The sequence below is a fragment of the Melospiza melodia genome, chromosome 1 (genome assembly GCF_035770615.1).
Source record: "Melospiza melodia melodia isolate bMelMel2 chromosome 1, bMelMel2.pri, whole genome shotgun sequence".
In the NCBI taxonomy this organism is placed as follows: domain Eukaryota; kingdom Metazoa; phylum Chordata; class Aves; order Passeriformes; family Passerellidae; genus Melospiza; species Melospiza melodia.
The window spans coordinates 49,735,475-49,748,363 of NC_086194.1; positions in this window are offsets into that span (position 1 = coordinate 49,735,475).

Consider the following 12,889-nt stretch of genomic DNA (forward strand, 5'->3'; position numbering starts at 1 on the left):
TTTGCTGAAGGAAGACAGAAGCTGTATCTGGGCAATAAAACTTTCCACAACAAGATGAAGTACTGAAACAGGGAACGGCCAGTTTATCATCCCAGGCACTGGAAATGAGAGCAACCTATCTGACAGAGCCTGGAAAGACACAGCTCAAGTGGAAGTTCAGAGACCAAAAAGCCACATTCAACTCCTGTTGGAGGAGCAGAAGGATTCCCAGCAGGTATACCAGCAGAGAAAACATATTACCTGAAAATAACACTGCAGCTAGGCTTTTTAAAAGAAAAAAAATTTTGATAATCATGGAAAAACACAGGTTGGAAGAGACATCTGCAGATCATCTAGGCCCATCCATTGCTCAAAATTAGACCAGGTTTCTCAGAGCCTCCACCCATGAAGATTTGAAAGTCTTGGGCTAGTTCCTGTGCTTGGGCACCCTTTGTTGTGAAAAATTCACCCTTAATCCCATAAGAATTACCAATGCAGTTTTTAATGCCCACTGCCTCTTATTCTTTGTGCAGCTGAGAAACCCCGTTTTCCCTAGAGCCCACATTAGGAGATAGAAAGGCTGCAAACGGATCCCTGGCTCCCCACCTTGGCCCCCTCCTCATGGCTAAACCAACCCATGTTCCTCAGTCTCCCCAAGATGTCTCATGGTCCATCACCTCATATTTATATCCCTCACTCCAGACTGTCTCCTTCAGTGTAGGAATGGGGAGCACCAACACTAGACACTAATACCCCTTCATGGTAACTGTGCTCAACATCACAGAGTCACAAAACCAAAAAAAAAAAAAGTGCTAAATAGTTTTAGGAATACAGTGTGTGAGGAAAGAAAGAATAAATGAACAATAAATCACACCTTTTCCTATCTACCATGGATTTAAATCTTAACAAGACAGGAAAAAACAAGCATAAAGGACTTTGCTAAGTTGAGTGACACTGTTCTAATTATACTGGATTATCTTGGAGCAAAGAAGTTTTTCCATATCATGCCTTTAAAGGATTTAAAGAAAAGAAGAAAGCCACAAATTACCTTAAGAACTGAATCACTCTGAAGATTAATGGTATTTAGCCAGAAAAGACTTCAAAGACACAAAGCATCCTTCCAAAATCCAATTCACCCAGCTGCCCAGGAACAAGCAGGTTGGTTCTGCTGAAAAACTGGCAAGGAGGATGTGGATTTCCTTGTTTATGGCAGTCAAACAGGAAGCTGAAGCCAGCAGATTTCCACAGCAATCCTGCAGGGCAGACTTAACTGGAGGAAAGAAAGGAACTGGTACCTTAGCTCCATAAGAAAAAGCAAAAGGGCTCTTTAGAGGCAAATTTTAAGAACTCTCTTGAGCTCAAACCTCTTCCACAATATCCTGCTGCAGGCCAAGGAGATTTTTTTCTTTGCCAAGCACCAAAAAACTCATCTTCCTCTGAGGCCCCAGGAGACAGCTGCTGAGCCAGCCCTTGCAGCTGGTTGCTCTGGATCTTCTGGGGGATCAGCTCAGGATGCTGGGTCTCACAAAAGCAGTTCAGCTCCCTTTTTTAAGGATGAGAAACTGATGGGAGCAGCACCAAGCTTGGGTAGTTGTTGGTTACCTTGACACCACCCATAACACAAGCCAAGTAAAAAGCAAAGAAATAATTGACTTACTGAAATCTAAAAAACAACCGCCCCGTTTCTAATGTCGTGAAGGACAAGTGAACAGAAATAGAACTGTGATTTTTCTCTTTATTCTCTCAGCCTAGAGCCAGATAGAAGGGGTTTCTTGCTGTTTGTTACACACTTTTAGATGAGACAACTGTGTGGTGAAGGCCCTGCTCTTTGAAAAAGCCTTCAATAGCCACATTTTCCTCACAGCAGGAAATATAGGCTAAAGAAAATGTTTGCCATAAACCCCACCCCTCCTGGGTTGCCTTCAGCTAGATTCAAATCTTGGTTCCTTTTCCACCCTTTAGGACTATCGCGTTCAGCTTTACTGCGGATGCAATTTCAGTAGGTTTATACCACCCTTCTCCACTCTTCTAATGACTGTCCTCATTTCTTTGGAAATATTTAAAGTACAGATTGATGACATCCCTGCAAGAAAGCTATGGGAGAAAAAAAAAGGAAGAAAGATAATATTATTTTCACAGGCAGATTATAGACTGAAGACTTTAGGTCTGAATTAAAAGTACCTCTGGTTTCTTAAATCTGTTTCACAGCCCACACCAAATATCCTGCTGCTCTGAGCCAGCCAAAAGATAAATTGAGGGAGGGGAAAAAAATAAAGATACAGTATAATCACTAAACAGAAGAAAACTGTAAATACAGCCACACAATGCCCCTCCAACATTGTAGTTTCATGCAGATAAATTCATTTCCTTTGCACAGTAGAGCTCAATAACAGTACCTTGAAATAAATACTGCAAACATATGCCACCACAGGAATTAAATCAGTAGATTAGAAACAGAAAGGATTATTTATGTAAAAGAGCTACATTGTTTATTGTTATTTAGTTTGTACAGCAGGTTCTTGAAGGCCTCCAAGAAATTATAAACTCTGCACATTTAAGTGTTGCTCATTTCTTACACCACAGAAAGGCAGCCACCCTATGACTGCTTTGCTGCCTCCCCTGCTGATTTTTTCTGTTATTTTTGCACTGTGTAGCATTTTCCCAAAAGTTATGGATTAAATTTTCAACTTAGATGAAGAAAAGTTCCTGTTCTTCACAGAGTAGTAAAACTCTTGAAAAGAAAAACGCTTTCAGAATAATAGCGAAGAACAAAATCAGGAGACCCAGCACACCACACCACACTCTGTCTGCAGGAGTGGGGCGGCATCATGACACTGACATCTGGCCACTTCCTCTTCAGATGTTCCACCAAGGACCATGAGGTATCAAGAACTGGCTTATAGTCTTTATACAAGCAGGTAAAACCAGAACAAGCTCAAATAACATCAAGTGCTTTCTCACAGAGTATAAAACATGTTCAAAATCAGTTGCATGGGATGCATTTGATAAAAGGGCTAATTCAGAAGGGTCTCTAAAGGAGTTTTACAGGGATGGAAAACAAAACCATAAAAAAGAAAAACCCACAGACACACACCCCCACACAAACAAAAAACAAAAGCACACACACAAGGCACCAATGTTTCTCATTAACAGGGCTAAGGATTTTCAATGCTGTAAAGAATGCTGCCTTAATATGATCCTGGTTATAATTCAGTCATCTCATACTTGGACATTACAGAAATGCTGTTTTGACAAAAAAAAGTTCTAACTTCATGCAGGACACGAGATTAGAGATGGCAATATTAGGCCTCTAGAGAGCTTCTTCTAAAGTTGCAAAATTCAGTGAAAAATAGTACAGATCTTCCTTTTTGATAGGCACAAGGATTATCTTCCATCCTAAGAAAAATCTATAAAGTGATATTCTGTGAGACTACCTTGAATTGGTATTTCAAAGGGTTTCTTTGAAAAGAATGATTTATAGATCACAAAGACCAATGGGTCTTTTATCAAAGAAAATTGATTCCTTTTCTGAGCCACAAAGAAAAGATTGATGATATCCTAGACCACAACCCCATTTGTGAGAGATGCATAGTGCCAAGAGACAACAGTTACAAGGCAGTTAATGCTTTACTCTACCACAAATAACTCACATACTAATTACAGCCAAAGTGCTCATGGTGTTTTATGGAGCTTAGAAAGCAAAATTATAGCAGAGGGAAATTCACAAGGTAATTTATGTTGTCCCCCACAGTACATATTAGGAATGACAAGGAGGGTTTTTAAGTAATAAGTGCACACAACAAAATAGCAAAATTGATATAAATGTGTCGGTGTGCTGTCTTGTTTTCTTCCCAGGACTAAGAAGATTCATATATACAAAAGTCTGCTCCATGTATGAATGTTAAGATACTTCCAACATGATCATACCCCTTCCTCAGCTCAGTGAAATTCCTACCAACTCCCTAAAGCACAGCCTACATGGACAGGCTTTAAAAATTATTATCCAGCCAGGAGAAAAATGTGAAAATTTTAAAATTTTATTGCCTCTGGAGTCTGCAAGTTTGGTGGGGTTTGTTTTTTTTTTTTTGGGGGGGGGGTGGGGCTCAGAACAACCCTTTCTTTTGAAACTGACTTCATTATTACTGATTTATAACTGAAGGTTAAGCTTAGCAAGAAAAAAAGCAGTAACACATTATACTAAAAAATGCAACCCAACATTACACAGGCTTTCTGTTAGGTAAATCAGCTGTACTTTGCAATAATGATGATAAAATTAAGAGCAAATATTTTTCCAGTGTGCTTTAGATTTAGATTCCCAGAAGATTCAAGGACAATGTTACCTATCATTAGTTTTACCACTGCTATTCCTCTAGTGCTGTGCTACTCTTATTGTGCAGGACACAGAGCCACAAGTGATTCTGCTTCTCTACTGTTTCCTCTTTTCTTTTTGCTCTTATTCTTGTTGTCATCTCTACGCTTTGTTCTTTTGGGTTAATGCAGCATGTCTCCAACACAGTCTTGGAAAATAACTATAATGTGATTTGGGTTTAGTGTCATTAAACCTGATTAGCAAGGAGTGCTCATGAAAAACCATAATTACCTCACAAAACAAGACTTTTTTTTTGCAAGGGAACTACAAAGAACTCCCGTTTAAGAGTTTGGGCTACTTGGGAAAAGATATTGTCACTTTTTTTTTTCTTGCACCTTGTAAATATCATAAAATACCAAGACCTGCTAAAAACATCCATCTTCTCTCAAAGCTGACTTCTAATATGAAACCAAATATACAATCTTTATTTCAAGAAAATAAAATAAAAAGCCATAAAGAGCAAAATCCATCTTGATGGATGTGCTAGTGCTTTGGGTACAAGGCCAGACTTTGTGATTAAATCTATCATGATAAAAGAATTCCCAGCTGGATAATAACACAGTGTGGCTAGCACAAACATCACTAAACTGCTTGATCTCCCAAAAGAGGGGTGTAGGAGATGGCATTGCCCAGTAGTTTGGGTTAGGGACTCCCCCCACAACACAACCCCACCTCTGTGTATCCTTTTCTTTGCACTTTGGGGAACAGGGACAAGGGTGGTTGCCTTTTCTTCTTTTCTTTTTTCCTTTTTTTCTTTTTTTGGGGGTATGGGAGGGAAGGGGAGAATACTGCTCTATATTTTGTGAGCAAAAGCATAAACTCTTGTCTAAGACATACAGCAGTATATGCTCTTCCAAAGCCTCATTTTCATTTAACATTTAGTAGAGGACAATCTCTGCCTGTAGGTTTTTTGGTCTGTTTTCCGTTGCAAATTAAGCTGAGATCAGCCTTTGCATCAATTGCTGCTTGAAAACCTCAGCAAGAAGAAGGGAGAAAAAGAGCCTTTCTCCCCTGCAGCATCAGGAAACAGATCTAGGGCAGCTCTACTGCTGCACTCACTGGGCAAGTATTCCCACAGACCTGTCCCTTGAGCTTTGCCAAGTCCAACAGCACTCTTGTTTAATTTTTCCAGTAATGCCATTCTCAGAAAATGACCTTGCCTGTAGCTGGCATTAGCAAAACCCAGCTTTTGTTTGCACTATTATTTTAAAAGGTCCCCAACCTCTGCAATTGCACTAAATTAGAGGGTTGCATGGTGACAACAGCGCCTGTTCTTGAGCTACAAATTACATACTTCTTCCCACAAAGTTCTCCTCTCTGTGTCCAGAGCTCTTGGCCACAGGATAAACATTTCCCCATCTTCCATGCAGGGACAAAGCAGCAGTGCCTGTGCAATGGTTGCATGTTGGGCACATGCTGAACCCCACTCAGAAGCTTGATTAAGTGTCCTCTGCACCCAAATGACAGCTGAGTCTCTAGCCTGGAAAGTTCCCCTTGAAGTGCTCTAACAAGAAAAATGTGGGTGGAAACACCTGTGATAAAAACAATATTTGAGGAACTCTCCAGCTCTAGGCAGTGAAGGCAAAAAACACGGACAATCTCAGTAGTGAAATGAGAAATGCAAGTGGACCAAAGCCACCTTCACAGAAGAAACAAGAAGTAAACTCTGGATTGTTCATATTAGAAGCAGGTAAAATTCCACCTGCATGCTGGCCCCTTACATGCAGTTTGATCATGATATCTAAATTACAAGAAAAATAACAAGCTAACTTCAAAAGGTCTCAAGCTGACCTCACCTGCATATATTTATGGGTACACTGGAGCATAACAAAAAAACACCTCATTAAAACCCTGAGCTCTTTCCCTTCACTCCAGTTTTGATTAACCCAGTAAAGACCAAAATCTGCATATTACCATTTCATCCATTTTCCTCTTCAGCCCACCATGAGACTTAAAAACTTGGAGTTGGGCTACAGTTCAGAATGATAGAAAGAATCCATGGGCATCATTGAGTACAGCTCCATGCAGGGCAACATACAAGTTAAGCTCTAAACCCAAGAGCATTCTCCCAATCCTTCTTGAACAGCAGCAGGCTTAGAGCCATAATCACTTCCCTAAGGAGCATTTTACAGTACTTGACCATTCTCTCAGTGAAGAACTTTATCCTAATGTCCAACCTGAACTTCCCCTGACACAGCTTTAAGCCATTTGCTATTACTGGATACCAGAAAGAAGAGATCAGCACCTCCCTCCCTCTCTGCTACCCATCATGAGTAAATTTTGGACAGCAACAGGGTCACCCCCTAGCCTCCTCTTTCCTAAGCTGAACAAATTTAGTAACCCCAGAACCTAAATCACACCCTCTAGTCCTTTCCCCATCTTTGTTGCCTGTCTTTGGACATAGTCTGATATTTTATATTCCTTCCTATACTATGGAGCCTAAAGCTGCACACAGTACTTCCAGGTGAGGCTGCACCAACATTGAGCTATATCACTTATTTTGATCCATTAGCTATATTGTGCTTAGCCTATCACAGGATGGGGTTCAAGTGGTTCTTTGGGCCACCAAGACACATTATTGACTTATATGGAGCTTGTCATCAACCAAATCCCCAACATCCCTGCCTGAAGGGCTTAATTCAAGCCCCTTCTTTCCCATCTATAGACACATATAGAATTTCTCTCCCAGGTGCAGAAATGACCATTTGTCCTTGTTAAATTTCATATGCTTGGTGATTGCCCAGCTCTCCAATCTATCAAGATCTCTCTGTAAGGAATCTCTACCTCAAGGGGATCAACAGCTTCTCCTAATTTTGTATTATCAGCATACTTACAGTGCACTGAAGCTTGAGAAAAATGGCCCTAAAATGAAGCCCTGGGGAACACCATTACTGACTGGGTGCCAGCCAGATGCTATCCAATTTACTAAATTCCTTGGGCCCAACTATTCAGCCAGTTGTTCACCCAGCATATGGCATCTGGTTGTATGCTAGACATAATGTCCAGCAAGATAATGTGAGAGAGATAATCAAAGCCCTGCTAAAAACAGGGGAAAAAAATCCCACCAACATCCACTTCCTTCTTTTTGTCCACTAGAAGGACAACCCAGACATAAAAATGGATATTAAATTAGCAAGACATGGCTTTCCCCTAGTGAATGTGTTGGGTTTCACCAATGACAGTATGGCCTTTCAAGTGGTGTTTTCAGTAACTCCCAGAATAAACTTCTCCATAATTTTCTTAGGCACCAAAGGGAAGTAGACAGGCTTGTAATTGTCAGGGTTGTTTTTCTCACCCTTCTTGAAAACTGGAACAACATTTTCTGGTTTGCAGTCAACTAGGATATCTCCAGATTTCTTAGATTGTTGCCAAATATCAGAGAGGCCTCACAATAGCATTGACCAACACTTCCAGTAATCTGGGATGAATGCCATTGGGTTCCATAGATGTATGGGCATTCAGTTACAGCAGCAAATCCTACACCAGTTTAAAGTCACCTGGGAGCTTATTCCCCCAGCTGGAATCCTCTTTCCCAGGCCTCTCAATGTACCAGGGCCCAACATTAGTGTTAAGGACCAAGGCAAAGAAGGCATTAAACATCCCTTGCTTTATCTTCATCTATATTTGTGAGGTGACCAACTTCATCAAGTTACAGGCCAAGGTTTACTTTAGGGGTCCTTTTATTGTTAAAATAATTTGAAAAGTTTTTCATTATCCACCACACTACTGGCAAGCTTCAACTCCAGTTGAGCTCTGGCCATACAAATTTTCTGCCTGCATTAGTGAACAACATCTCTGTAGTCCTACATAATCTGAACTTGCTTCCAAAATACACACACTGTCATTTTCTCCCAAAGACCCAGGAGATCCCTGTTCAGACAAGCCAGGCTTCTGCCATTCTTTAACCTATGGCACATTATTGCCTGCCCCTGCACTCTTAAAGATGATTCTTAAAATGTAACCAGCATCCCACTACCCTCAAAAGCAGGTTCTAACTAGTCCTTACTGACTAGTTTCTCAAGCAGCCTAAGCCTAATCAGCCTTTGGAAGCCTGCCCTTCCAAAATCCATGGTGGCAACTCTGATGAGAGTTCTTCTCATGTCAAAGCTTTTAAAATCAAGCATTTCATTATGACTGTGGTCAAGACAGCCACCAATTATCATTTCACCCATGAGACCATCTCCATTGACAAATGACAGGTTTAGGAGGATACCTTTTCTAGTCGGCTCCCTTAGAACTCATATCAAAAACTTATCCTCAACATGCTTTGGGAGTTTCCTGGACTTGTTCACATTTGTTTTATCACAGTTCCAGTTAAAAAGTCTCCCATAAGGATAAGGGTACCTGATCTACAGATACCCTTTAAATCCTTATAGAATAGATTGGTGTCATCATCCTTGGTGTATAACCTATAGACTTCCATTACAGCATCCAAGTTGGATATTTCCCATGATCTAAACCTTCAAATTCTGCCAGCAACACCAGCTTCAGAGGCAGGTATGGGTGAGCTGAATCTACCTGATGTCTTTCCCTACAACTGGGAAGGTTAAAGGAAAATACCAGCTGTGCTTCTGATCACTTTACCACTCTCCCCAGAGCCCTGAAATCTCTTTTAATGTCCCTTGGACTTCTTAGTGTAACTTCATTGGTACACACACGAAAAAGCAGTAACAGATAATAATCTGAGGAACATACAACACTAGGAAGTTTCCTGGAAATGTCTTTAACTAGAATCCCAGAGGATATTTCCCTGAAAGGTGAGTCTAGTTGGCAGAGTGGATCTTGTCTTCCCTTCAGAAAGGAGCCACGTATGACAATATTTTTTCTTTGGGATGTGGTAATGAAGTGGGGGTTAGGCTGACCTGATCTCACTAACCTCTCCAGGATAGAATCACAGAATTGAGTAGGTTGGAAAGGACATTTAAGATCATCAAGTCAAAGTGTTAACCCAGTACTGCCAAGTACTCCACAAACCACGTCCTTAAGCACCACTTCTACACATCTTTTAAATACCTCCAGGGATGGTGATTCAACCACTTCCCTGGGCAGCCTGTTCCAATGTTTGATAATCTTTTCTGTGATTTTTTTTTCCTAATGTGTAATCTAAATCACCTCTGAGGTACAGCTTGAGGCCATTTCCCCTTGTCCTATTGCTGTTACTCGTCAGCAAGAGGCCAACCCTGACCTTGCTGCAACCTCCTTCCAGGCAGCTGCAGAGAGCAATGTGGCCTCCCCTGAGCCTCCTTTCCTCCAGGCAAAGCACCCCCAGCTCCTCTTCATTAGATTTGTGCTCCAGACCCCTCATCAGCATCATCCACCTCTTCATGTCCCTGTTCTTCTGATTCTAGAGCTTGTTGTCTTTTGTATTAGGGCACCCAGGAAGGCAAGGTAGTCAAAGAGGAACTTGTCCCACACCCGAGGCTGAGACTTTTATCTGATCACTTGTGTCCCACCTTCTGCCTGGTGGGGAGAAGGTGTAGGATCCCTTTTGCCATGTGTTCTACCTATATCAACATTTTTGTGCCTAAGAGGTCAGAATAGGCTTCCACCAGCAAATACTGAAGAGCCTCCATCTACTTTTCAGTAAAACCCACAGAAAGACTGCAGAATCCAAATCAGGATCTACTTCACAATATTAAACTGAGCTGATAGAAATATCCTTTACACTCACCATTTGCCCATCATCTAATTGCATTAAAAACAAATGAAACTCACCTAACTGGATTAATGATGAGCACAGACAAGGGACAGTCTCAATTTGGTAGCAATTGAAAGTTTAAAACAACCTTCAAGTGTCATCAGCAAAGGTAATTCAGAAATTCTCCCTCTTTCATGACACAATTCTGTCAATTAGCTGAAAACAGCAATTACCAGTCCTTTACTTTATTATTTGTGAAGAACCAAAACTTTCCAAGGATGATTAATGGCTCCTTGGAAAACACAATGCTCAGTTCTGCTAAATTTACACTTTTCTGTTGGTTTTTGGGTTGTGAAGGTTTTTTTGGGTTTTTTTTTAACACAGCCTATGAAAAGAAAGTAGTAGGGGCTCCTGGGCGAAGGTGGAGACACAGGATATGTATCATGGAAGGAAAATGGCAAGGGAGGGTTTAAAGAGGAGTACAGAGCTTTTCTCATTTAACTCACTGACCAGGGCAGAGATGTTCCCACACTTTCATTAATTAAACAGGAAAGTTAACATTGCTAGCAACATTAGGTACAAAACCTCATTTAAATTGTTCTGAAACAAAACAAGAAAAAAAGAAAATGCATTCAGAGGATGACCTTTGAGAATTCTGGCTTCATTAACATTTCAAACAGCACAGCACAAAATTAAGACAGGAAATAGACTTGCAATGCTATTTGACTGCAGAAATATATATCATTAACATGCCTGTAATTAACAGGATAGCAATGTTTGTCCCATTGTCTCTGCTAATAATGGTGTAACATGCAAATGGAATTTCTCCTAACAAAATTGAAGGGGATATTTAAGTTTGTTCCACCTATCAAGCTTTCTGAGAAATGTCAAATGACCCCTTTTTGTCCTTTGAAATTAATTCCTCCATGCCTGGCCTTGCAAGCTCATATAAAACAATTGCAGAAGGCAAATACAGGCTGCTCTTAAAATTCAGAGTCCAGTCATCCTTTCCCATGTCACAGCAGCAAGTTAAGGGGGGAGCCACTAGAGACCCAGACAGGTGCTACAGAAGCCAGTTCAGATGCCAACACCACCCCTTCCATGCAACACCACAGTGTTAGCAGCCCCTTTCCTCTGACTGGGATCATTTTCCCTATGCTCTACAGCCCTGTTGGCACAGCACTGCCCTTTACAGGGCCATATGCTGGGTTTTGGTTCTGAGCGCTCACACAGAGGCCACATGCATCAGCATCCTGGTACTGTTCACCCAGAGATATTCTGCAATCTGTTAGACCTCACTGCTGGGAAATATTGACCTGATGTCCAGTCTAGACTCCATTTCATTCTCTGTTCCCATGTTAGATCTTCTCCCAAGCTGTGGCATATGTAGGCTGGCTGCTTGGTCATCAAGTGGCTGGTTGTAGGACTTGTAATTTCTCTTATGTCAGACCAGCTTGAAAATCTGATAAAACCCTGCCCTGCATCCTAGCAAAGTAAGACACAGTAAGAAGTTCTTGACAAGGACCTGTCTCTTCCCGAGGGAGAATGAAGGGCTGGGTGTAACAAACATTTCAAGCGTCACTGCCAATACTACACTTTTGTGATTAAGTCAAGTTGCATATTTTCAATCTGTTCCCCTATTTTTCCTTTTCTATTCAGTCAAAGAGGCTGAAGCAAGAAGAAACAGAGCTTACCCTCTTGTAAAGGACTAGGGGGATTATCTAACCTCCCTCTCTTTGTGTTAAAACATCATTTACATTATGAGTTTGTCTAAAGTCACAGAAGGGGCAAACAGATACTTTGCCTGCTGATTGCTTTGGTCACATAACAAGCATGGACAAAGAAGCCCCACCACAAAGCTGTTGTAGAATCACTGCTGCACCACAGAAGATGTCACCAATCTACTAAGGGTTAAGCAACCAGTTATTGTGGGGTGGAGGGACGTAGTAAACAGCAAACTTCAAGGATGAACCAGATTTGTGCGTCTCAGCAGAGAACTGCTATTAAGACGTAATACCAATTGAGATGTAACATTTTCTTAAGTTCTCCTCCCTCAGTGTTACTGTTTGTCAGTATTAGAAAGGCAATTCATGCTTCTCAGGTCTCTAGACCAGAGGAAAGATTAAACTGTCCATCACAACATGCTGTCATTTCCCTGTTCTTATATTATCAAAGCCTATTGAGATTAAAGCCATAAGAAACTGGGCAAAACACATTCATTTGCTTCAAATTCATGGGCTTACAAAGTTGTATTCCTACACATCTGTTGTTACCCTTACTAGAAAAAGCAAAATCACAGCAGTTCCCTCAATGGTAGAGTTTGAGAAACATTATGTGTTTCTTGAAAGAACTCAATACATAAAACATCTTCCCAGGATGCCCTAAACCAGCAGACACTCAGAGAATAAACAATTCTGTGCCTCATTTGTTTAAAGATGAAAACTATTTAGCACATTTTCAAGATCAAAAGGGGTTTTGAGCAGCTTTCCCTTCCACAGGACTCTTACCCATCACCTCCCATGCATGCCAGTCAGCAAAAGAGTCTGATGGTAAGGGATATTTCAGAATGCTTCACTGCTCCACACATTCAAAAAACCCCATTATGACTAAGACTCAATACCACAGCTTTACTATATTAATTACACATATTCAGCCATACTGATCTCAATTTTACATGAGCAAGGTGCTTCTAGATTCATTGCTGGTAAACTCCTTCCTAGGTCTGAAAACCAGACAAAGTCACTGCATAGTGCAGCCATCTCATGATTGTTCTCCAGTCTAATACTCCTGGTTTTCATTCCCTTCAAACTGCACCCATCAGGCCAGCTGCAAAGCCCCTAGGACCAGAACTACTTCTCATGTGACAGAGTCCTCCTTGCCAATTAGTAGAACTGATTTATTTG